Source organism: Aythya ferina, assembly GCF_964211825.1.
Source record: "Aythya ferina genome assembly, chromosome: 8".
NCBI lineage: Eukaryota > Metazoa > Chordata > Aves > Anseriformes > Anatidae > Aythya > Aythya ferina.
The window spans coordinates 775,277-801,711 of NC_140304.1; positions in this window are offsets into that span (position 1 = coordinate 775,277).

Here is a 26,435-nt window from a genome sequence, read left to right on the forward strand (position 1 = left end):
CGCAGTATTCAATCTGAGACGTCACAGCCAGAGCTGCCTATGGCAAGGTGAGAGAGAAAAAGATGGAGCAGATGTTCTACTCCTAGTTTTTCTTTATACGTAAATAAAAGTTTGAGCTAATTCCAGTTGGAAGAGTTCCAATTACTTGCTTGGTCATAATGTCTTTTAATATTGAAAGCTGCAGCAAAAGCATGGGGATTTTTGCTTCTAGAAACACCCTAGTTCTCTTGTCTGCACTATGCATGCTTTTGAGCTAAAACTGATTAAAAAATAAAAAGAAAAATCACACACACACATACACACAAAAAAACACACACCACAGCTGCTGCTGCTCTCTTCCTACTTCCTTGTGCTTTGCCCCTACCCTTCCCAGGTGATTGGGTTTGGGTGCTAGGCGAGGCCAAATGATATGTGAGTCCCAGACATCCCCTCAGAGAGCTCATTCTGCTTGGGCTGCTCTTTGGGGTGTTTGTTTTTCCTTCGGTCAGTTGCAGGCTTCTTCAGATGGATGAGTTTATGGACTGATGCGTTTCCAAGTAGCGAGGGGTACGCACATCTTTTTGAGGTAACAGCTAGTAGGATCTGTTAGAATAAACTAATGTAGTATTGATGCCTTTATTGCATGCAGTTCTTTATCAGGTGAGTAACTGTTGCGAGTAACTGAAGTCAATGTTACTTGGTGTGTTTGCTATGCAGTGCCTGTGCGGACTATTGCACGAGACACAGCTTTCTGACATCTGGCCCAGCAACTACTAAATAAGGGGAGGGGAGAAGCTGAAGAATGACCAAAGGACAAAGCCTGGGAGGAAGACTACGAGCCTTCAGTACGAGCGGCCCCCAGAGGGACCACCGGAGACTGATAACGCCTGCACCAGTGGGAGGGTTTGGATTCTGGGAACTAATTAGAATAACCCTGCCTTTTGTAGAAGTAGTAATGAATATGTATTAGCCTAGCAGCATAAAAACCAGCCGCCTGATGTAACTTTTGTGCGTCTTGGTGGAGCAGAGACTCCTGGCGCACCCAGCGCTGCTTGCTTACCTCTATTCATTTAATAAATCATAAACATTAATTGCAATCCTATTTGGGACCCAGTCATTTATTACAACTGGGACCTTGTATGGGGGGCTGCGCATTCAGAGGAACCTTGACAGGCTGCAGATAGGGGCAGGCAGGAACCTTTTGAAGTTCAGGAGAGGGAAATGCCAAGCCCTACCCCTAGGGAGAAACACCTCTGTTTACCAGCACTGGCTAGCTCGATACTGAATAAGCATTTCTTCATGGAAGGGGTGCTTTGCTATTAGAACAGGCTGCCCGGGGGAAGTGGTAAGAGACCCGATCCTTGAAAGTATTGAAGAGACATGTGGACATAGCCCGGGAGTCCGGCCTCCGGCAGGGCGGGAGCTGGCTCTTCCGAGCCCCTGTGCTCCGGTCTTGTGCGACGCGTTTGCAAGCAGCACCGGGTGCCGGGTCCGACATCGGACGGTTCGGGGACGGCGATTCAGGGGCCGTCGGCTAGCGGGGGCCGGCTATGTCGTGTCCCGGGGATCCGACTTCAGGGGGCGTGGGGGCCGGCCGTGCAGTGAAGCGGGGGGCTGGCGTCCGCCGGCTTCCCAGAGAGCGGGCTTTCGGTGCCGTGCGGTTCGGTGGCCGGCCGTCCCGAAACGCTGGGCACCGGTCTTGTGCTAGACTCAGCGGGCTCCGGGGCCGAACTCGGCTTCTCGGGGCCGGCGGTCGCGGTGTCCAGGTGTCCCGCCTCGGGCGGCGCGGGGCCGGCTGTCCCTAGCAGCTGGGTTCCCAAGAGCTTCTGGGCTCCCAAGCGTCGCCCAAGACCGGATCCCAGAGAATCGGGACGGCCGGCCACACCGGTGCGACTAGCACAAGCGTCTCCCGACAACGGAGCCCAGGAGCTTGCGAGGGTCAGATTCCGCGCCCCGGGATAGAGAAACGGGGAGCGCGGGTCGGCCGGCCACAGCTTCGCACGGGACCGAACCCCCTGTCTCCGGCACGGCCAGACCCCGAGCCGGCAGACAGCAGCCTCCCGCTTCACGGCACAGTCAGCCCCCAACCCGCCCGAGTTCTGATCGCCGGCACACGGGACAGCCGGCCGCGCCGCCCGAGGCCGGACACCTGGAGCCCGGGACCGCCGTCCCTGACAAAGCCAAAGTCGGACCCGGACCCCGCTGCGGCTAGCACACGCGTCGCCCAGGACCGCAGCCTACGACCTCGGGACGGTCGCATCCCGCGCCTCCGGCAGGAGCTACCCGGGAGGGCAGGACGGCCTGCCGCAGCTCCGCAAGAGACCGAACCTGCTGGATTCCAGGACGGCCAGAGCCCGAGCCGGTGGGCAGCAGCCTCCCGCTTCACGGCTCGGCAGTGAACCTCACGGTTCATCGTCCGGCTCACGGTTCGTCGCCCGACTTCGGACCCACGGGACAGCCGGCACCCGCGCCGTCGGAGGCCGGACACACGGGCCTCGAGATCGCCGTCCCCGAACCGCACGAAGTCACACACTGTCTCCGGTGCATCCAGCACACGCATCGCAAAGACCGGAGCCCAGATTATAGGATCAGCCAGCCCCGCGCCGCCCGAGGTCGGACCGGGAACCCGATGCGCTTGGCACATGCGTCGCCAAAGACCGGAGCCCTGGGAAGCGTGATGGCCGGACCCCACGCAGCCCGAGTTCGGACCCACGGGACATGGGAGAGCCGGCACCCGTGCCGACGGAGGCCGGTCACGCGGGCCCCGGGACCACCGTCCCCGAGCCTCCCGAGGTCGGACCCGGACCCCGTGTGTTGGGGCTGTCTGAGCTGGAGTCACCTTTTCCCTGCAGCAGCCCGCACAGTGCTGTACTCTGCACTCGTAGCTGGAACAGCACTGATATCACTCCAGTGTTGTGTCTATTGCTGCATAGTGCTGGCACAGCATCAGGACTCCTTCCAAGCCCCCAAGAGCCAGCAGGCTGGGGGTGGGCAAGTTATGGGGAGGGGACGTTGTCGGGCCAGCTGACCTAAACCAACCAAAGGGATATTCTGTAACACCCGATGTCACACTCAGCAATAAAAGGGGGGGCTCTCGTGGGGGAGGGGGCTGTTCCTCCTGAACATCCACTACGCGTTTGAGGCCCTGCTTCCCAGGACGTGGCCGAACACGGCTCGCTGATGGGAAGTAGAGAATAATTTTTTTCTCTCTCGGTGCTTCCATGCGGACTTATTGTTTCTTTTGTTTCTTTTTCTCCCCATTCCCTTTCCCTTTAATTATACCTTTCTTATTTCAAACCTCGAGTTCTCTGTGTTGTATTTTCTCCCCCTTCCTCTTTGAGAGAGCGGTTGTGGTGGAGCTCGGCTGCCCACCTGAGTAAAACCACCACAGTCCTTTTTGGCGCCCAACGAGGGTTGGGCTCCAAAAGGGTTGTGGCGCTCGAGGGTTGAGATAACAATAGTGCTGATTGAAGTATTTACAACTAACATATCTGTTGTCATTATGCTCGGTTTTCTGGTAATACTTTTCTGTGTGGATATGTTGTATGTAGCCCACTCTCTGTTTTCTTTTTTCCTTTACATCCGGTCGGAGAAAGCGTTGAAGTCTGTGCTTGTTTTTTTATCATGTTGTGCTGTAACATACTGGCCTTCAGTTTGGTTTGGTATTCAAGCCCGGCATTGTTATCCTCCTGGTCTCCTGGAGATTATCTTATTGAAAATATTAAGAATTACAGTGCTTTCTTTTTTGCCCCCAGCAGTCAATCAGTGAATAATATCGGGTGTGGTGCCTTCTACTTTTCTCCCTGTGGGCTAATTACAGCAGCGTTTCAGTATCTTGGATACCCCTGGTGAGATATTATCCTCATATACTAGGTGTAGTGTTTGTCTTCTTCCCCAAGGCAAAGCAGTTTATTAAGAATATTATCCAAAGACCTGTCCCCAGACAAAGTTGTGGGTGGCAAGGTGTGTGGGGGGATTTGGGCAGGTACCTATCACGGTTTTCTCCTCCAATGGTTCTAAATTTCACCCCTGAACAAGTACAAAATCCAAGAAAGCTGGTAGAATGTTTGAAAGATGTATGCCCTGACCCTGGCAATACTAGAGAACTCCACCAGCTGGCTGCACTCTGCTGGGGTCTGGCTTACGCCTATCAGATGTCAATTAACATTGCCCAGCACCCTCAAGGGGATAGGGAGGTTCTTGAATTTGATGATGAGACAGCACACACTGTGACCACCCCAGAGGACCGACCATCTTTGGTATCAGTCGCCCCCGTAGTAAAGACGAAACAGTGGAAATGAAGATCAGGTCGTTTAGTAAGGGAAGGAGCGCCTCCTATGGATGAGGGAGAAGAGGAAAAGGCAAGCGGCTCTAAAGCAGCGTTATCACGGCAACATCACGAAGAAGAGACTGAAATCATAGATGAATCAGAAACTACTCGGTCTCTATCCTTGAGTGAGCTGCGAGAAATACGAAAAGCCTTCAGTCGCCGTCCAGGTGAGCACATCCTCACTTGGCTGCTTCGACGCTGGGATAGTGGGGCCAATACCCAACAGCTAGAAGGGTACCGGTGGGCTTTTGGCATAGCTGCCTTGAGCACAGAGAAGATTAAGCAGCTGTCTACCCTGCCTGGTCTCTCACAAGACCCTTCTGCTGTAGGATTGCTGAGGATTGAAGAACAGCAAGTGCCAATTGCGACTACAACTGTGCACCGGCGGCAATAGCGCACCAACCGAGACTCCCTGATTCCTCTCCATGAGTTAGTTCACCATCTGGAGAGCCAAGGAGTGATCAGCAAGACTCATTCACCTTTTAACAGTCCTATATGGCCAGTGCGAAAGTCCAATGGCGAGTGGAGGCTAACAGTGGACTATCGGGGCCTGAATGAAGTCACACCACCACTAAGTGCAGCAGTGCCAGACATGCTAGAACTCCAGTACGAACTAGAGGCAAAGGCAGCCAAGTGGAATGCTACTATCGATACTGCTAATGCATTTTTCTCTAAACGTCTAGCAGCAGCATGCAGGCCACAATTTGCTTTCACTTGGAGGGGCATTCAGTATACTTGGAATCGACAGCCCCAGGGGTGGAAACACAGCCCTGCCGTCTGCCATCGACTGATCCAGACGACACTGGAACAGGGGAACGCTCCTGAACACCTGCAGTATATCGATGATATCATCATATGGGGTAACACAGCAGAAGAAGTTTTTGGGAAAGGGAAGAAAATAATTCCAATTCTCCTGAAAGCTGGATTTGCCATTAAACAGAATAAGGTCAAGGGACCTGCACAGGAAATCCAGTTGTTGGGGGTAAAATGGCAGGATGGACGTCGCCACATTCCGACGGATGTGATCAACAAAATAACAGTTCTGTCTCCGCCAACCAGCAAAAAAGAAACAGAAGCGTTCCTAGGTCTTGTGGGATTTTGGAGAATGCATGTGCCAGGCTATAGTCAGCTTGTGAGTCCTCTATATTGAGTGACTCGTGAGGAACTGACCATTGAGGCCATCACACAGGTTACCCATCAGTGTGAGACCTGTGCTGCAATCAAACGAGCCATGAGGGTAAAGTCTCCCTGGAATAGGCGGAGATGGCTTGGATTTGGATCTGGTGAGCTATGGCAGATTGACTAAATCGGACCACTTCCACAAACAGCCAAGGCAAACGGTACATACTCACCATGGAAGAAGCAACTACTGGGTGGATGGAAACATACCCTGTAAACCATGCCACGGCCCGAAACACTATCTTGGGCCTGGAAAGACAAGTGCTGTGGGATTGCACTCGTGGGATTGTCTTTGCCCAAGGTCCAGGGTATACCTGGTGGGTGATGCAGAAAGATGGGGATATCAAGTGTGTGCCTCAAGGAGATTTAACACTGGGAGAAAATTAATCTGTCATCCAAGTTATGTGTTGTAAGAGGACACTGCAGAACCAATGAAAGGTCAACTTTGCAAGGAACCAGGCAAGTGCAACAGTGATGTGAGCTAAGCTGGTGCTGGTGTCAAGAAAACCAACTTCGCCTGCCCTGAGTGACCACTTTGACAGATGATGGTGAAACCATCAACAGTTTTTATGAGCATTTTGGGAAAAGACCTATAGAATAAAGAGAAGTACAGACATAAAAATGCTTCAATGGACAGAAAACTATGGTGATGAGACCATCTATATACTAAACTGTACCTGATTGTGACATAAATGTTATGGAATAAGGGGTGGAAATTGTGTTGCGTCTGTCTGAGCTGTAGTCACCGTTTCCCTGCAGCAGCCCGCACAGTGCTGTACTCTGCACTCGTAGCTGGAACAACACTGAAATCACTCCAGTGTTGTGCCTATTGCTGCATAGTGCTGGCAGAGCATCAGGACTCTTTCCAAGTCCCTAAGAGCCAGGCACGGGTGCCGGCTGTCCCGTGTTCCGGGGGTCCGAACTCGGGCTGCGTGACGCACGACCATCCCGCGGCCCTGGGTGTCCGGCCTCGGGCGGCGCAGCCGGCTGTCCCGTGTGCCGGCGATCAGAACTCGGGCGGGTTGGGGGCCGACTGTGCCGTGAAGCGGGAGGCTGCTGTCTGCCGGCTCGGGGTCTGGCCGTGCCGGAGACGGGGGGTTCGGTCCCGTGCGAAGCTGCGGCCGGCCGACCCGCGCTCCCCGTTTCTCTATCCCGGGGCACGGGATCTGACCCTCGCAAGCCCCTGGGCTCCGTTGTCGGGAGACGCTTGTGCTAGTCGCAGCGGTGTGGCCGGCCGTCCCGATTCTCTGGGATCCGGTCTTGGGCGACGCTTGGGAGCTCAGAAGCTCTTGGGAGCCCAGCTGCTAGGGACAGCCGGCCCCGCGCCGCCCGAGGCGGGACACCTGGACACCGCGACCGCCGGCCCCGAGAAGCCGAGTTCGGCCCCGGAGCCCGCTGAGTCTAGCACAAGACCGGTGCCCAGCGTTTCGGGACGGCCGGCCACCGAACCGCACGGCACCGAAAGCCTGCTCTCTGGGAAGCCGGCGGACGCCAGCCCCCCGCTTCACTGCACGGCCGGCCCCCACGTCCCCTGAAGTCGGATCCCCGGGACACGACATAGCCGGCCCCCGCTAGCCGACGGCCCCGGAATCGCCGTCCCCGAACCGTCCGATGTCGGACCCGGCACCCGGTGCTGCTTGCAAACGCGTCGCACAAGACCGGAGCACAGGGGCTCGGAAGAGCCAGCTCCCGCCCTGCCGGAGGCCGGACTCCCGGGCTATGTCCACATGTCTCTTCAATACTTTCAAGGATCGGGTCTCTTACCACTTCCCCCGGGCAGCCTGTTCTAATAGCAAAGCACCCCTTCCATGAAGAAATGCTTATTCAGTATCGAGCTAGCCAGTGCTGGTAAACAGAGGTGTTTCTCCCTAGGGGTAGGGCTTGGCATTTCCCTCTCCTGAACTTCAAAAGGTTCCTGCCTGCCCCTATCTGCAGCCTGTCAAGGTTCCTCTGAATGCGCAGCCCCCCATACAAGGTCCCAGTTGTAATAAATGACTGGGTCCCAAATAGGATTGCAATTAATGTTTATGATTTATTAAATGAATAGAGGTAAGCAAGCAGCGCTGGGTGCGCCAGGAGTCTCTGCTCCACCAAGACGCACACAAGTTACATCAGGCGGCTGGTTTTTATGCTGCTAGGCTAATACATATTCATTACTACTTCTACAAAAGGCAGGGTTATTCTAATTAGTTCCCAGAATCCAAACCCTCCCACTGGTGCAGGCGTTATCAGTCTCCGGTGGTCCCTCTGGGGGCCGCTCGTACTGAAGGCTCGTAGTCTTCCTCCCAGGCTTTGTCCTTTGGTCGTTCTTCAGCTTCTCCCCTCCCCTTATTTAGTAGTTGCTGGGCCAGATGTCAGAAAGCTGTGTCTCGTGCAATAGTCCGCACAGGCACTGCATAGCAAACACACCAAGTAACATTGACTGCAGTTACTCGCAACAGTTACTCACCTGATAAAGAACTGCATGCAATAAAGGCATCAATACTACATTAGTTTATTCTAACAGATCCTACTAGCTGTTACCTCAAAAAGATGTGCGTACCCCTCGCTACTTGGAAACGCATCAGTCCATAAACTCATCCACCTGAAGAAGCCTGCAACTGACCGAAGGAAAAACAAACACCCCAAAGAGCAGCCCAAGCAGAATGAGCTCTCTGAGGGGATGTCTGGGACTCACATATCATTTGGCCTCGCCTAGCACCCAAACCCAATCACCTGGGAAGGGTAGGGGCAAAGCACAAGGAAGTAGGAAGAGAGCAGCAGCAGCTGTGGTGTATTTTTTTTTTTGTGTGTGTGTGTGATTTTTCTTTTTATTTTTTAATCAGTTTTAGCTCAAAAGCATGCATAGTGCAGACAAGAGAACTAGGGTGTTTCTAGAAGCAAAAATCCCCATGCTTTTGCTGCAGCTTTCAATATTAAAAGACATTATGACCAAGCAAGTAATTGGAACTCTTCCAACTGGAATTAGCTCAAACTTTTATTTACGTATAAAGAAAAACTAGGAGTAGAACATCTGCTCCATCTTTTTCTCTCTCACCTTGCCATAGGCAGCTCTGGCTGTGACGTCTCAGATTGAATACTGCGTTTCAGCTTTAAAAAATGAAAACCTTTACCCTAACCCTTACCCTTATCCTAACCATTAGCTTACCCTTATTCTTACCCTAAACCTAACCCTAATCCTTACCCTTACCCTAATCCTTACCCTACCCTTATACTTACCATTACTCTATCCTTTACCCTAACTCTTAACCCTAACCCTTACCCCAACCCTTACCCTAAACCTAACCCTTTCCCTAAACCTTATCCTCACCCTAAGCCTTACCCTTAGCCTTACCCTAACACTTACCTTTGCCCTAACCCTTACCCTAATCTGAACCCAAACCCTAACCCTAATACCCTCACCCTAACCCTTACCCTAAGCGTAACCACAGTCCCAACCCCTAACCCCTAACCCTTACCCTAACCCTCTAAACCTACCCCTAACCCTAACCCTCTAAGCCTAACCCTAAACCACTAACCCTAACAATAACCCCCAACCCCAACCCTCACCCGAAACCCTAACTCTAGCCCCAGCCCTAGCCCCTAACCCTAACCCTAGTTCCCGAGAACTACATCTCCCGGTATGCTCTGGGCATTCAACATGGCCTCCCGGAAGTCCCGAATCCGAAAACTACATTTCCCGGCATACTCTGGGTACGCAACATGGCCTCCCGGAAGTCCGGAGTCCCGAGAACTACATCTCCCGGCATGCTCTGGGCACACAACATGGCCTCCCAGTGCCGGAAAACTACACCTACCAGCATTCCCCGCACAGCCAGCATGGCCAATCACAGGCCGAGTGCTCGAGAACTGCATTTACCAGCACTCACTGGAACCCTCACCGCCCTTACAAAAAAAGCCTCAAGCCCTAACATCCAAAAAACCTCGAAACCCCTACAGACCTAACCCAAACTATTTACCACACTAAACCCCTGAAGACCTATGCCTAAAACCCCCAACCCAAAATCTTAGGATGCTCAAAACCCAAACCCAACCCAAAACGTTAGGAATGCTCAAAGCCCTAGCCCAAAAACTTAGGGCGCTCCAAACCCTAACCCCAAAACATTAAGACGCAAAAAACCCTAACCCAAAAACTTGGGATAATACACCATAAATGTTTGTTCATTGTCTTTTGTATTATAAAAACAAGGAGTTCTGTTTGAGGAGCGGGAGTTGCGAAAGCTCCCTGCTGAAGTAAGGAGCTGCATAATGCTTGCCTAGACACTATGAAAATTCTTTTGCTTAATTTTCTTAAAACCGTTGGGTTTCGTTGGGTTTTCCGTGGTCATCATGGTGGAAAAGTGTAAATTGTGGGTTTTGGAGAACATCAGGTAGGTTTAGGGGGACTTTTGGGGTGGATTCATGGTATTTGGGGTTTTCTTCTGTTTTTTTTTTTTTTGGGGGGGGTTATCCAATTCATTTTTGGGGTGTTTTTGACATGCTTTGGGGTCTCCCTTGGGTTTTGTTGGGTTCTTGTTTTTCATCATGGTGGAAAAGTGTAAATTGTGGGTTTTGGAGAACATCAGGTAGGTTTAGGGGGACTTTTGGGGTGGATTCATGGTATTTGTTTTTTTTTTCTGTTTTTTTTGGGGTGATCCCGCTTTTTTCGGTGGTGTTTTTGACTTGTTTTGGGGTCTCCGTTGGGTTTTAGTTGGATTCTCGTTGGTCCTTAAGGGAAATGGGAGTGGATTGTGGGTTTTGAAGAAGATCAGGTGAGTTTAGGGTGGTTTTGTGGGGAAATTCATAGTTTTTGGTGTTTTTTCTTCTGATTCAGTTATTTTTTGGGGTGTTTTTGACGTGTTTTTGGGTCTCCGTTAGGTTTTGTTGGGTTCTTGTTGTTCATCATGGTGAAAACGGGTAAATTGTGGGTATTGGAGAACATCAGGTAGGTTTAGGGGGACTTTTGGGGTGGATCAACGGCTTTTAGGGTTTTCTTTCGGTTTTGGGGGTGATCCCGCTTTTTTTGGTGGTGTTTTTGAAGTGTTTTGGGGTTTCCGTTGCGTTTTGTTGATTTCCTAATGTGTTTTAAGTTTGTTGGGAGTGGACTTTGGGATTTGGAGAACATCAGGTAGGTTTAGTGTGGTTTTGGGGTGGATCTATGTTTTTTTTGGGGTTTTCTTTCTTTTTTAGGGGTTATCCTGTTCTTGTTTGGGGTGTTTTTGACTTGTTTTGGGGTCTCCGTTGGGTTTTAGTTGGATTCTCGTTGGTCCTTAAGGGAAATGGGAGTGGATTGTGGGTTTTGAAAAGATCAGGTGAGTTTAGGGTGGTTTTGCGGGGAAATTCATAGTTTTTGGTGTTTTTTCTTCTGATTCAGTTATTTTTTGGGGTGTTTTTGAGGTGTTTTGGGGTTTCCGTTGGGTTTCGTTGGGTTTTCCATGGTCATCATGGTGGAAAAGTGTAAATTGTGGGTTTTGGAGAACATCAGGTAGGTTTATGAGGACTTTTGGGGCAGATTCATGGTTTTTAGGGTTTTCTTCTGTTTTTTCTAGTGATCCAGTTGGTTTTCGGCGTGTTTTTGACGTGTTTTGTGGTCTCCGTTGGGTTTCGTTGGGTTTTCCGTGGTCATCATGGTGGAAAAGTGTAAATTGTGGGTTTTGGAGAACATCAGGTAGGTCTATGAGGACTTTTGGGGCAGATTCATGGTTTTTAGGGTTTTCTTCTGTTTTTTCTAGTGATCCAGTTGTTTTTCGGCGTGTTTTTGACGTGTTTTGTGGTCTCCGTTGGGTTTCGTTGGGTTTTCCGTGGTCATCATGGTGGCAAAGTGTAAATTGTGGGTTTTGGAGAACATCAGGTTGATTTAGGGTGTTTTTGGGGTGGATCTATGGTTTTGGGGGATTTTGTTCCAGTTTTGGGGTGATCGAATTCATTTTTGGGGTGTTTCTGATGTGTTTTGGGTTCTTCGTTGGGTTTCGTTGGGTTTTCCGTTGTCATCATGGTGGAAAAGTGTAAATTGTGGGTTTTGGAGAACATCAGGTAGGTTTAGGGGGACTTTTGTGTTGCATCAATGGCTTTTAGGTTTTTCTTTCGGTTTTGGGGTTGATCCCGTTCTTTTTTGGGGTGTTTTTGACGTGTTTTGCGTTCTCCGTTGTGTTTCGTTGGGTTTTCCATTGTCATCATGTTGGAAAAGTGTAAATTTTGTGTTTTGGAGAACGTTAGGTAGGTTTAGGGTGGTTTTGGGATTGGATCCGTGATTTTTGGGGATTTTCTTTCAGTTTTGGAGGTGATCCCGTTCTTTTTTGGGGTGTTTTTGACGTGTTTTGTGGTCTCCTTTTGGTTTTCGTTTGGTTCATGTTGGTCATCATGGTGGAAAAGGGTAAATTGTGGGTTTTGGGGAACATCAGGTATGTTTAGGGGGACTTTTGGTGTGGATCTATGGCTTTTGGGGTATTCTTTCATTTTTAGGGGTTATCCCGTTCTTGTTTTGTTTTTTTTTTTGACTTGTTTTGGGGTCTCTGATGGGTTTCGTTGGGTTCCTAATGGGCTTTATAGAGGTTGGGAGTGGATTGTACATTTAGGAGAACATCAGGTAGGTTTAAGGGTTTTTTTGGGGTTAAATCACATATTTTCTTCTGATCCGGTTCGCTTTTGGTTTTTTTTTTGAGGTGTTTTGGCCTTTCCGTTGCATTTTGTTGAGTTCCTAATGGGTTTTATGGTGGTTGGGAGTGGACTTTGGGATTTGGAGAACATCAGGTAGGTTTAGGGTGGTTTTGGAATTGGATCCTTGGTTTTTGGGGATTTCCTCCCAGTTTTGGGGGTGATTCCGTTCTTGTTTGGGGTGTTTTTGACGTGTTTTGGGGTCTCCGTTGGGTTTCGTTGGGTTTTCCGTGGTCATTATGGTGGAAAATTTTAAATTGTGGGTATTGGAGAACATCGGGTAGCTTTAGGGTGGTTTTGGTGTGGATCTATGATTTTGAGGGTTTTTCTTCCAATTTTGGGGGTGATCCCTTTCTTTTTTGTTCTTTTTTTTGACTTGTTTTGGTTTCACCGTCAGGTTTCGTTGGGTTTTCCATGGTCATCATGGTGGAAAAGTGTAAATTGTGTGTTTTGGAGATCATCAGGTAGGTTTATGGGAACTTTTGGGGCAGATTCATGGGTTTTGGGGTGTTCTTCTGTTTTTTCTTCTGATCCATATGTTTTTTGGGGTGTTTTTGATGTGTTTTGGGGTCTCTGTTGGGTTTCGTTGGGTTTTCCATGGTCATCATAGTGGAAAAGTGTAAATTGTGGGTTTTGGAGAACATCAGGTAGGTTTAGGGGGACTTTTGGGGCAGATTCATGGTTTTTGGGGTTTTCTTCTGTTTTTTTGGGGGTGATCCTATTCATTTTTGGGTTGTTTTTGACGTGTTTTTGTGTCTCCGTTGGGTTTTGTTGGGTTTCGTAGGTCATAATGGTGGAAAAGTGTAAATTGTGGGTTTTGGAGAACATCAGGTAGGTTTAGGGTGGTTTTGGGTGGATCTCTGATTTTGGGGGATTTTCTTCCAGTTTTGGGGTGATCCCGTTCTTGTTTGGGGTGTTTTTGGCCTTTTTTTTGTCTCCCTTGTGTTTCGTTCGTTTTCCGTGGTCATCATTGTGGAAAATGTTAAATTTTGGGTTTTGGAGAACATCAGGTAGGTTTAGTGTGGTTTTGGGGTGGATCTATGGTTTTTGTCATTTTCTTTCTTTTTTGAGGTGATCCCGTTCTTTTTTGGGGTGTTTTTGAGGTGTTTTGGGGTCTCCGTTGTGTTTCGTAGGTTTTCCATGGTCATCATTGTGGAAAAGTGTAAATCGTGGGTTTTGGAGAACATCGGGTAGCTTTAGGGTGGTTTTGGGGTGGATCTATATTTTTTGGGGTTTTATTTCTTTTTTGGGTGTTATCCCGTTCTTGCTTTGCATGTTTTTGACTTGTTTTGGGGTCTCTGTTGTGTTTCGTTGGGTTCTTGTTGGTCATCATGTTGGAAAAGTGTAAATTGTGGGTTTTGGAGAACTTCAGGTAGGTTTAGGGGGACTTTTGGGGTGGATCTATATTTTTGGGAGTTTTATTTCTTTTTTGGGTGTTATCCCGTTCTTGCTTTGCATGTTTTTGACTTGTTTTGGGGTCTCTGTTGTGTTTCGTTGGGTTCTTGTTGGTCATCATGTTGGAAAAGTGTAAATTGTGGGTTTTGGAGAACTGCAGGTAGGTTTAGGGGGACTTTTGGGGTGGATTCATGGTTTTTGGGGTTTTCTTCTTCTTTTTTTTTCTTCTGATCCATATGTTTTTTGGGGTGTTTTTGACGTGTTTTGGGGTCTCCGTTGGGTTTCGTTGGGTTTTCCGTTGGCATCATGGTGGAAAAGTGTAAATTGTGGGTTTTGGATAACTTCAGGTAGGTTTAGGGCGACTTTTGGGGTGGATTCATGGTATTTGGGCTCTTCTTCCGTTTTTTGGGGTGATCCTGTTCTTTTTTGGGCTGTTTCTGGTGTGTTATGGGGTCTCCGTTGGGTTTTGTTGGGTTCTCATTGGTTATCATGGTGAAAAAGTGTAAATTGTGGGTTTTGGAGAACATCAGGTAGGTTTAGGGGGACTTTTGTGTTGCATCAATGGCTTTTAGGTTTTTCTTTCGGTTTTGGGGTTGATCCCGTTCTTTTTTGGAGTGTTTTTGACGTGTTTTGCGTTCTCCGTTGTGTTTCGTTGGGTTTTCCATTGTCATCATGTTGGAAAAGTGTAAATTTTGTGTTTTGGAGAACGTTAGGTAGGTTTAGGGTGGTTTTGGGATTGGATCCGTGATTTTTGGGGATTTTCTTTCAGTTTTGGAGGTGATCCCGTTCTTTTTTGGGGTGTTTTTGACGTGTTTTGTGGTCTCCTTTGGGTTTTCGTTTGGTTCATGTTGGTCATCATGGTGGAAAAGGGTAAATTGTGGGTTTTGGGGAACATCAGGTATGTTTAGGGGGACTTTTGGTGTGGATCTATGGCTTTTGGGGTATTCTTTCGTTTTTAGGGGTTATCCCGTTCTTGTTTTGTTTTTTTTTTTTTGACTTGTTTTTTGGTCTCTGTTGGGTTTCGTTGGGTTTTCTGTGGTCATTATAGTGGAAAAGTTTAAATTGTGGGTTTTGGAGAACGTCAGGTAGGTTTAGGGGGACTTTTGGGGTGGATTCATGGTATTTGGGCTCTTCTTCTTTTTTTTTTGGGTGATCCTGTTCTTTTTTGGGGTGTTTCTGGCGTGTTATGGGGTCTCCGTTGGGTTTTGTTGGGTTCTCATTGGTCATCATGGTGAAAAAGTGTAAATTGTGGGTTTTGGAGAACATCAGGTAGGTTTAGGGTGGTTTTGGAATTGGATCCTTGGTTTTTGGGGATTTTCTTCCAGTTTTGGGGGTGATTCCGTTCTTGTTTGGGGTGTTTTTGACGTGTTTTGGGGTCTCCGTTGGGTTTCGTTGGGTTTTCCGTGGTCATTACGGTGGAAAAGTTTAAATTGTGTGTTTTGGAGAACATCGGGTAGGTTTAGGGTGGTTTTGGTGTGGATCTATGATTTTGAGGGTTTTTCTTCCAATTTTGGGGGTGATCCCTTTCTTTTTTGTTCTTTTTTTTGACTTGTTTTGGTTTCACCGTCAGGTTTCGTTGGGTTTTCCATGGTCATCATGGTGGAAAAGTGTAAATTGTGTGTTTTGGAGATCATCAGGTAGTTTTATGGGGACTTTTGGGGCAGATTCATGGGTTTTGGGGTTTTCTTCTGTTTTTTCTTCTGATCCATATGTTTTTTGGGGTGTTTTTGATGTGTTTTGGGGTCTCCGTTGGGTTTCGTTGGGTTTTCCATGGTCATCATAGTGGAAAAGTGTAAATTGTGGGTTTTGGAGAACATCAGGTAGGTTTAGGGGGACTTTTGGGGCAGATTCATGGTTTTTAGGGTTTTCTTCTGTTTTTTTGGGGGTGATCCTATTCATTTTTGGGTTGTTTTTGATGTGTTTTTGTGTCTCCGTTGGGTTTTGTTGGGTTTCGTAGGTCATAATGGTGGAAAAGTGTAAATTGTGGGTTTTGGAGAACATCAGGTAGGTTTAGGGTGGTTTTGGGTGGATCTCTGATTTTGGGGGATTTTCTTCCAGTTTTGGGGTGATCCCGTTCTTGTTTGGGGTGGTTTTGGCCCTTTTTTGGTCTCCCTTGTGTTTCGTTCGTTTTCCGTGGTCATCATTGTGGAAAATGTTAAATTTTGGGTTTTGGAGAACATCAGGTAGGTTTAGTGTGGTTTTGGGGTGGATCTATGGTTGTTGTCATTTTCTTTCTATTTTGAGGTGATCCCGTTCTTTTTTGGGGTGTTTTTGAGGTGTTTTGGGGTCTCCGTTGTGTTTCGTAGGTTTTCCATGGTCATCATTGTGGAAAAGGTTAAATTGTGGGTTTTGGAGAACATCGGGTAGCTTTAGGGTGGTTTTGGGGTGGATCTATATTTTTTGGGGTTTTATTTCTTTTTTGGGTGTTATCCCGTTCTTGCTTTGCGTGTTTTTGACTTGTTTTGGGGTCTCCGTTGGGTTTCGTTGAGTTTTTGTTGGTCATCATGTTGGAAAAGTGTAAATTGTGGGTTTTGGAGAACTTCAGGTAGGTTTAGGGGGACTTTTGGGGTGGATTCATGGTTTTTGGGGTTTTCTTCTTCTTTTTTTTTCTTCTGATCCATATGTTTTTTGGGGTGTTTTTGACGTGTTTTGGGGTCTCCGTTGGGTTTCGTTGGGTTTTCCGTTGGCATCATGGTGGAAAAGTGTAAATTGTGGGTTTTGGATAACTTCAGGTAGGTTTAGGGGGACTTTTGGGGTGGATTCATGGTATTTGGGCTCTTCTTCTGTTTTTTTGGGGTGATCCTGTTCTTTTTTGGGGTGTTTTTGACGTGTTATGGGGTCTCCGTTGGGTTTTGTTGGGTTCTCATTGGTCATCATGGTGAAAAAGTGTAAATTGTGGGTTTTGGAGAACATCAGGTAGGGTTAGGGGACTTTTGTGTTGCATCAATGGCTTTTAGGTTTTTCTTTCGGTTTTGGGGTTGATGCCATTCTTTTTTGGGGTGTTTTTGACGTGTTTTGCGGTCTCCGTTTTGTTTCGTTGGGTTTTCCATTGTCATCATGTTGGAAAAGTGTAAATTTTGTGTTTTGGATAACGTTAGGTAGGTTTAGGGTGGTTTTGGGATTGGATCCGTGATTTTTGGGGATTTTCTTTCAGTTTTGGAGGTGATCCCGTTCTTTTTTGGGGTGTTTTTGACGTGTTTTGTGGTCTCCTTTGGGTTTTCGTTTGGTTCATGTTGGTCATCATGGTGGAAAAGGGTAAATTGTGGGTTTTGGAGAACATCGGGTAGGTTTAGGGTGGTTTTGGAATTGGTTCCTTGGTTTTTGGGGATTTTCTTCCAGTTTTGGGGGTGATCCCGTTCTTGTTTGGGGTGGTTTCGGCCTTTTTTTTGTCTCCCTTGTGTTTCGTAGGTTTTCCATGGTCATCATTGTGGAAAAGGTTAAATTGTGGGTTTTGGAGAACATCAGGTAGGTTTAGGGTGGTTTTGGGGTGGATCTATATTTTTTGGGGTTTTATTTCTTTTTTGGGTGTTATCCCTTTTTTGCTTTGCGTGTTTTTGACTTGTTTTGGGGTCTCTGTTGGGTTCTGTTGGGTTCTTGTTGGTCATCATGTTGGAAAAGTGTAAATTGTGGGTTTTGGAGAACTTCAGGTAGGTTTAGGGGGACTTTTGGGGTGGATCAATGTTATTTGGGGTTTTCTTTCTTTTTTGGGGGTGATCCCATTCTTGTTTGGGGTGTTTTTGACGTGTTTTGGGGTTTCCGTTGCGTTTCGTTGAGTTCCTAATGTGTTTTATGGTGGTTGGGAGTGGACTTTGGGATTTGGAGAACATCAGGTAGGTTTAGGGTGGTTTTGGAATTGGATCTTTGGTTTTTGGGGATTTCCTTCCAGTTTTGGGGGTGATTCCTTTCTTGTTTGGGGTGTTTTTGACGTGTTTTTGGGTCTCCGTTGGGTTTCGTTGGGTTTTCCGTGGTCATCATGGTGGAAAAGTGTAAATTGTGTGTTTTGGAGAACATCAGGTAGGTTTATGGGGACTTTTGGGTAAGATTCATGGTATTTGGGGTTTTCTTCTTCTTTTTTCTTCTGATCTATTTGTTTTTTGGGGTGTTTTTGACGTGTTTTGGGGTCTCCGTTGGGTTTCGTTGGGTTTTCCTTTGGCATCATGGTGGAAAAGTGTAAATTGTGGGTTTTGGATAACTTCAGGTAGGTTTAGGGGGACTTTTGGGGTGGATTCATGGTATTTGGGCTCTTCTTCTGTTTTTTGGGGGTGATCCTGTTCTTTTTTGGGGTGTTTCTGGCGTGTTATGGGGTCTTTGTTGGGTTTTGTTGGGTTCTCATTGGTCATCATGGTGAAAAAGTGTAAATTGTGGGTTTTGCAGAACATCAGGTAGGTTTAGGGGGACTTTTGTGTTGGATCAATGGCTTTTAGGTTTTTCTTTCGGTTTTGGGGTTGATGCCATTCTTTTTTGGGGTGTTTCTGACGTGTTTTGCAGTCTCCGTTGTGTTTCGTTGGGTTTTCCATTGTCATCATGTTGGAAAAGTGTAAATTTTGTGTTTTGGAGAACGTTAGGTAGGTTTAGGGTGGTTTTGGGATTGGATCCGTGATTTTTGGGGATTTTCTTTCAGTTTTGGAGGTGATCCCGTTTTTTTTTGGGGTGTTTTTGACGTGTTTTGTGGTCTCCTTTGGGTTTTCGTTTGGTTCATGTTGGTCATCATGGTGGAAAAGGGTAAATTGTGGGTTTTGGGGAACATCAGGTAGGTTTAGGGGGACTTTTGGTGTGGATCTATGGCTTTTGGGGTATTCTTTCGTTTTTAGGGGTTATCCCGTTCTTGTTTTGTTTTCTTTTGACTTGTTTTGGGGTCACCGATGGGTTTTGTTGGGTTCCTTATGGGATTTATAGAGGTTGGGAGTGGATTGTACATTTAGGAGAACATCAGGTAGGTTTAAGGGTTTTTTTGGGGGGTTAATCACGTATTTTCTGCTGATCCGGTTCGCTTTTGGGTATTTTTTGAGGTGTTTTGTGGTTTCCGTTGTGTTTTGTTGAGTTCCTAATGGGTTTTATGGTGGTTGGGAGTGGACTTTGGGATTTGGAGAACATCAGGTAGGTTTAGGGTGGTTTTGGAATTGGTTCCTTGGTTTTTGGGGATTTCCTTCCAGTTTTGGGGGTGATTCCTTTCTTGTTTGGGGTGTTTTTGACGTGTTTTTGGGTCTCCGTTGGGTTTCGTTGTGTTTTCCGTGGTCATTATTGTGGAAAATTTTAAATTGTGGGTTTTGGAGAACATCGGGTAGCTTTAGGGTGGTTTTGTTGTGTATCTATGATTTTGAGGGTTTTTCTTCCAATTTTTGGGGTGATCCCTTTCTTTTTGGTTCTTTTTTTTGACTTGTTTTGGTTTCACCGTCAGGTTTCGTTGGGTTTTCCATGGTCATCATGGTGGAAAAGTGTAAATTGTGTGTTTTGGAGATCATCAGGTAGGTTTATGGGGACTTTTGGGGCAGATTCATGGATTTTGGGGTTTTCTTCTGTTTTTTCTTCTGATCCATATGTTTTTTGGGGTGTTTTTTACAGAATCACAGAATCACAGAATTTCTAGGTTGGAAGAGACCTCAAGGTCATCGAGTCCAACCTCCAACCTAACGCTAACAGCCCTCCACTAAACCATATCCCTAAGCTCTACATCTAAGCGTCTTTTGAAAACTTCCAGGGATGGTGACTCCACCACTTCCCTGGGCAGCCTTTTCCAATGCCTCACAACCCTTTCAGTGAAGAAGTTCTTCCTAACATCTAACCTAAAACTCCCCTGGCTCAACTTAAGCCCATTCCCCCTTGTCCTGTCACCAGGCACGTGGGAGAACAGGCCAACCCCCACCTCGCTACAGCCTCCCTTGAGGTACCTAAAAAGAGCGATAAGGTCACCCCTGAGCCTCCTCTTCTCCAGGCTGAACAAGCCCAGCTCCCTCAGCCGCTCCTCGTAGGACTTGTTCTCCAGGCCCCTCACCAGCTTTGTCGCCCTTCTCTGCACCCGCTCAAGCACCTCGATGTCCTTCTTGTAGTGAGGGGCCCAAAACTGAACACAGTACTTGAGGTGCGGCCTCACCAGAGCTGAGTACAGGGGGACGATCACCTCCCTAGCCCTGCTGGTTACGCTGTTCCTGATACAAGCCAGGATGCCGTTGGCCTTCTTGGCCACCTGAGCACACTGCTGGCTCATATTCAGCCGACTGTCCACCATCACTCCCAGGTCCTTCTCTGCCTGGCAGCTTTCCAAGCATTCCTCTCCCAGCCTGTAGCTCTGCTTGGGGTTATTGCGCCCCAGGTGCAGGACCCGGCACTTGGCCTTGTTAAACTTCATGCAGTTGACCTCAGCCCATTGGTGCAGCCTATCCAGATCCTCCTGCAGAGCTTTCCTACCCTCAAGCAGATCGACACACGCACCTAACTTGGTGTCATCTGCGAACTTACTGAGGGTGCACTCGATGCCCTCGTCCAGATCATCGATGAAGATATTAAAGAGGACCGGCCCCAGCACCGAGCCCTGGGGGACGCCACTAGTGACTGGCCTCCAACTGGACTTGGCTCCATTCACCACGACTCTTTGGGCCCGGCTATCCAGCCAGTTTCTAACCCAACGAAGCGTGCGCCAGTCCAAGCCAAGAGCAGCCAGTTTCTTGAGGAGAATGCTGTGGGAGACGGTGTCAAAAGCCTTGCTGAAGTCAAGGTAGACCACATCCACAGCCTTTCCCTCATCCACCCAGCGCGTCACTCTGTCATAGAAGGAGATCAGGTTCGTCAGGCATGACCTGCCTTTCATAAAGCCATGCTGACTGGGCCTGATCGCCTGCTTCCCCTTCAAGTGCTGCATGATGACTCTCAGGAGGATCTGCTCCATGAGCTTTCCTGGCACTGAGGTCAAACTGACAGGCCTGTAGTTTCCCGGGTCTGCCCTCTGGCCCTTCTTGTAGATGGGCGTCACGTTTGCTAGCCGCCAGTCGATTGGGACCTCCCCTGATAGCCAGGACTGTTGATAAATGATGGACAGTGGCTTGGCCAGCTCCTCTGCCAGTTCCCTCAGTACCCTTGGGTGGATCCCATCCGGCCCCATCGACTTGTGCACATCTAAGTGCCGTAGCAGGTCACCAACCAGTTCTTCATGGATAAAGAGGGCCACTTCCTGCTCCCCATCCCCTTCCACCAGCTCAGGGTACTGAGTATCCAGAGAACAACCGGTATTGCCGCTAAAGACTGAGGCAAAGAAGGCATTGAGCACCTCAGCCTTATCCTCATCTCTTGTAACTAAGTTTCCCCCCGCATCCAGTAAAGGATGGAGATTCTCCTTAGTCCTCCTTTTTGTGTTGATGTATTTATAGAAACGTTTTTTGTTATCTTTAACGGCAGTAGCCAGATTGAGCTCCAGATGAGCTTTGGCCTTCCTAATTTTGTCCCTGCACAGCCTCGCTACTTCTTTAAAGTCCTCCTTAGTGGCCTGCCCACTTTTCCAAAGCTTATAAACCCTCTTTTTCCTCCTAAGATCAAGCCACAACTCTCTGTTGAGCCAGGCCGGTCTTCTTCCCCGCCAGCTCGTCTTTGGGCACGTGGGGACAGACCGTTCCTGCGCCATTAAGACTTCCCTCTTGAAGAGCGCCCAGCCTTCCTGGACTCTTCTGCCCTTCAGAACCGCCTCCCAAGGGACTCCACCAACTAGTGTCCTGAGCAGCTCAAAGTCAGCCCTCCGAAAGTCCAATACAGCGGTTTTACTGGTCCCCTTCCTGGCCTCGCCAAGAATAGTGAACTCCACCATTGTGTGGTCACTCTGCCCAAGACAGCTCCCGATGATCACGTCCTCCACCAGTCCTTCTCTGTTTGTGAAGAGAAGGTCTAGCGGGGCACCACCCCTGGTAGGTTCACTAACCAGCTGCGTCAGGAAGCTATCTTCCACGCTCTCCAGAAACCTCCTAGACTGCTTTCTCAGGGCTGTGTTGTGCTTCCAGGATATGTCAGGGAAGTTGAAGTCCCCCACGAGTACAAGAGCTGATGATTTTGCAACCTCTGTCAGCTGCCTGTAGAATTCCTCATCCGTCTCCTCATCCTGGTTCGGCGGTCTATAGCAGACCCCGACCAGGACACTAGCCTTGTTGTCCCTGCCGATCCTAACCCAAAGGGACTCGACCTTGTCATTCCCAACCTCGAGTTCTACAACCTCGAAAGACTCTCTAATATAGAGAGCCACACCACCACCCCTTCTATGCTGCCTGTCCCTTCTATAGAGCTTATAGCCAGGCATTGCAGCACTCCAGTCATGAGAGTGGTCCCACCACGTCTCCGTGATGGCAACCAAGTCGTAGCCTGCCTGCCGCACGATGGCTTCCAGCTCCTCCTGTTTGTTACCCATGCTGCGTGCATTGGTGTAGATGCACTTCAGCTGGGCCATTGCCTTATCCTCCGGCCTTGCCATTGTTCCCCCTGGCACAGCCCCAACAATGCTAGCCTCAGCCCCATCCCCCTTCCTACCTAGTTTAAAGCCCTCTCAATGAGCCCTGCCAGTTCCTGGCCCAGGAACCTTTTTCCCCTAAAAGATAGGGACCCGTCTGCGGCCATCAGGCCAGGTGCTGAGTAAAGTGCCCCATGATCAAAAAACCCAAGATTTCTGCGTTGGCACCAGCCCCGGAGCCACGTGTTTAACAGGTGGGCTTTCCGTGTCCTCTCTGAACCCCTCCCTGCCACCATAGGGATGGACGAAAACACCACCTGCACTCCCGCTCCATCCACTAACCGACCCAGTCCCCTAAAGTCCCTTTCGATAGCCTTGAGGCTTCTCTCTTCGATGTTATCACTGCCCGCCTGGACTATCAAAAGGGGGTAATAGTCAGAGGGGCGTACCAGGTTAGGAAGCTTCCTGGCAACGTCCCTGACCCTGGCCCCAGGGAGACAGCAGACTTCCCTATGGGTAGGGTCAGGCCGACAAATAGGGCCCTCTGTTCCCCTAAGAATCGAGTCACCAACAACAATAACCCTCCTGTCTGTCTTGTTGGAGGCAGTCCTGAGGCGCGGAGTCGACCTCCTCGCCCCAGGCATCCTCCTGGGAACATTTGCTACCTCTTCCTCACACTCCGGCCTCTCAATCTCTAGGGCCTCAAACCCGTTGCGTAAGGGCACCTGGGAAGGTGGGGCCGGAAGGGGAGAGCATCGCCTGCGATTTTTTGATGTGTTTTGGGGTCTCCGTTGGGTTTCGTTGGGTTTTCCGTGGTCATCATAGTGGAAAAGTGTAAATTGTGGGTTTTGGAGAACATCAGGTAGGTTTAGGGGGACTTTTGGGGCAGATTCATGGTTTTTGGGGTTTTCTTCTGTTTTTTTGGGGGTGATCCTATTCATTTTTGGGTTGTTTTTGACGTGTTTTTGTGTCTCCGTTGGGTTTTGTTGGGTTTCGTAGGTCATAATGGTGGAAAAGTGTAAATTGTGGGTTTTGGAGAACATCAGGTAGGTTTAGGGTGGTTTTGGGTGGATCTATGATTTTGGGGGATTTTCTTCCAGTTTTGGGGTGATCCCGTTCTTGTTTGGGGTGGTTTTGGCCTTTTTTTTGTCTCCCTTGTGTTTCGTTCGTTTTCCGTGGTCATCATTGTGGAAAATGTTAAATTTTGGGTTTTGGAGATCATCAGGTAGGTTTAGTGTGGTTTTGGGGTGGATCTATGGTTTTTGTCATTTTCTTTCTTTTTTGAGGTGATCCCGTTCTTCTTTGGGGTGTTTTTGAGGTGTTTTGGGGTCTCCGTTGTGTTTCGTAGGTTTTCCATGGTCATCATTGTGGGAAAGGTTAAATTGTGGGTTTTGGAGAACATCAGGTAGGTTTAGGGTGGTTTTGGGGTGGATCTATATTTTTGGGGGTTTTATTTCTTTTTTGGGTGTTATCCCGTTCTTGCTTTGCGTGTTTTTGACTTGTTTTGGGGTCTCTGTTGGGTTTCGTTGGGTTCTTGTTGGTCATCATGTTGGAAAAGTGTAAATCGTGGGTTTTGGAGAACTTCAGGTAGGTTTAGGGGGACTTTTGGGGTGGATCAATGTCTTTTGGGGTTTTCTTTCTTTTTTGGGGGTGATCCCGTTCTTGTTTGGGGTGTTTTTGACGTGTTTTGGGGTTTCCGTTGCGTTTCGTTGAGTTCCTAATGGGTTTTATGGTGGTTGGGAGTGGACTTTGGGATTTGGAGAACATCAGGTAGGTTTAGGGTGGTTTTGGAATTGGATCCTTGGTTTTTGAGGATTTCCTTCCAGTTTTGGGGGTGATTCCTTTCTTGTTTGGGGTGTTTTTGATGTGTTTTGGGGTCTCCGTTGGGTTTCGTTGTGTTTTCCGTGGTCATCATGGTGAAAAAGTGTAAATTGTGGGTTTTGGATAACTTCAGGTAGGTTTATGGGGACTTTTGGGTAAGATTCATGGTATTTGGAGTTTTCTTCTTCTTTTTTCTTCTGATCTATTTGTTTTTTTGGGGTGTTTTTGACGTGTTTTGGGGTCTCCGTTGGGTTTCGTTTGGTTTTCCGTTGGCATCATGGTGGAAAAGTGTAAATTGTGGGTTTTGGGGAACATCAGGTATGTTTAGGGGGACTTTTGGTGTGGATCTATGGCTTTTGTGGTATTCTTTCGTTTTTAGGGGTTATCCCGTTCTTGTTTTGTTTTCTTTTGACTTGTTTTGGGGTCCCCGATGGGTTTCGTTGGGTTCCTAATGGGCTTTATAGGGGTTGGGAGTGGATTGTACATTTAGGAGAACATCAGGTAGGATTAAGGGTTTTTTTGGGGGGTTAATCACGTATTTTCTTCTGATCCGGTTCGCTTTTGGGTATTTTTTGAGGTGTTTTGTGGTTTCCGTTGCGTTTTGTTGAGTTCCTAATGGGTTTTATGGTGGTTGGGAGTGGACTTTGGGATTTGGAGAACATCAGGTAGGTTTAGGGTGGTTTTGGAATTGGTTCCTTGGTTTTTGGGGATTTTCTTCCAGTTTTGGGGGTGATTCCGTTCTTGTTTGGGGTGTTTTTGACGTGTTTTCGGGTCTCCGTTGGGTTTCGTTGGGTTTTCCTTTGGCATCATGGTGGAAAAGTGTAAATTGTTGGTTTTGGATAACTTCAGGTAGGTTTAGGGGGACTTTTGGGGTGGATTCATGGTATTTGGGCTCTTCTTCTGTTTTTTTGGGGTGATCCTGTTCTTTTTTGGGGTGTTTCTGGCGTGTTATGGGGTCTCCGTTGGGTTTTGTTGGGTTCTCATTGGTCATCATGGTGAAAAAGTGTAAATTGTGGGTTTTGGAGAACATCAGGTAGGTTTAGGGGGACTTTTGTGTTGGATCAATGGCTTTTAGGTTTTTCTTTCGGTTTTGGGGTTGATGCCATTCTTTTTTGGGGTGTTTCTGACGTGTTTTGCGGTCTCCGTTGTGTTTCGTTGGGTTTTCCATTGTCATCATGTTGGAAAAGTGTAAATTTTGTGTTTTGGAGAACGTTAGGTAGGTTTAGGGTGGTTTTGGGATTGGATCCGTGATTTTTGGGGATTTTCTTTCAGTTTTGGAGGTGATCCCGTTCTTTTTTGGGGTGTTTTTGACGTGTTTTGTGGTCTCCTTTGGGTTTTCGTTTGGTTCATGTTGGTCATCATGGTGGAAAAGGGTAAATTGTGGGTTTTGGGGAACATCAGGTATGTTTAGGGGGACTTTTGGTGTGGATCTATGGCTTTTGGGGTATTCTTTCGTTTTTAGGGGTTATCCCGTTCTTGTTTTGTTTTTTTTTTTTTTTTTTTGACTTGTTTTTTGGTCTCTGTTGGGTTTCGTTGGGTTTTCTGTGGTCATTATAGTGGAAAAGTTTAAATTGTGGGTTTTGGAGAACGTCAGGTAGGTTTAGGGTGGTTTGGGGGTGGATCTATGATTTTGAGGGATTTTCTTCCAATTTTGGGGGTGATCCCTTTCTTTCTTTTCTTTTTTTTTTTTTTTTTTTTACGTGTTTTGGGTTCTCCGTTGGGTTTCGTTGGGTTTTCCGTTGGCATCATGGTGGAAAAGTGTAAATTGTGGGTTTTGGATAACTTCAGGTAGGTTTATGGGGACTTTTGGGGTGGATTCATGGTATTTGGGCTCTTCTTCTGTTTTTTTGGGGTGATCCTGTTCTTTTTTGGGTGTTTCTGGCGTGTTATGGTGTCTCCGTTGGGTTTTGTTGGGTTCTCATTGGTCATCATGGTGAAAAATTGTAAATTGTGGGTTTTGTAGAACATCAGGTAGGTTGAGGGAGACTTTTGTGTTGGATCAATGGCTTTTAGGTTTTTCTTTCGGTTTTGGGGTTGATCCCGTTCTTTTTTGGGGTGTTTTTGACGTGTTTTGTGGTCTCCGTTGGGTTTTCGTTTGGTTCATGTTGGTCATCATGGTGGAAAAGGGTAAATTGTGGGTTTTGGGGAACATCAGGTATGTTTAGGGGGACTTTTGGTGTGGATCTATGGCTTTTGGGGTATTCTTTCGTTTTTAGGGGTTATCCCGTTCTTGTTTTGTTTTCTTTTGACTTGTTTTGGGGTCCCCGATGGGTTTCGTTGGGTTCCTAATGGGCTTTATAGGGGTTGGGAGTGGATTGTACATTTAGGAGAACATCAGGTAGGATTAAGGGTTTTTTTGGGGGGTTAATCACGTATTTTCTTCTGATCCGGTTCGCTTTTGGGTATTTTTTGCGGTGTTTTGTGGTTTCCGTTGCGTTTTGTTGAGTTCCTAATGGGTTTTATGGTGGTTGGGAGTGGACTTTGGGATTTGGAGAACATCAGGTAGGTTTAGGGTGGTTTTGGAATTGGTTCCTTGGTTTTTGGGGATTTCCTTCCAGTTTTGGGGGTGATTCCTTTCTTGTTTGGGGTGTTTTTGCCGTGTTTTGGGGTCTCCGTTGGGTTTCGTTGTGTTTTCCGTGGTCATCATGGTGGAAAAGTGTAAATTGTGTGTTTTGG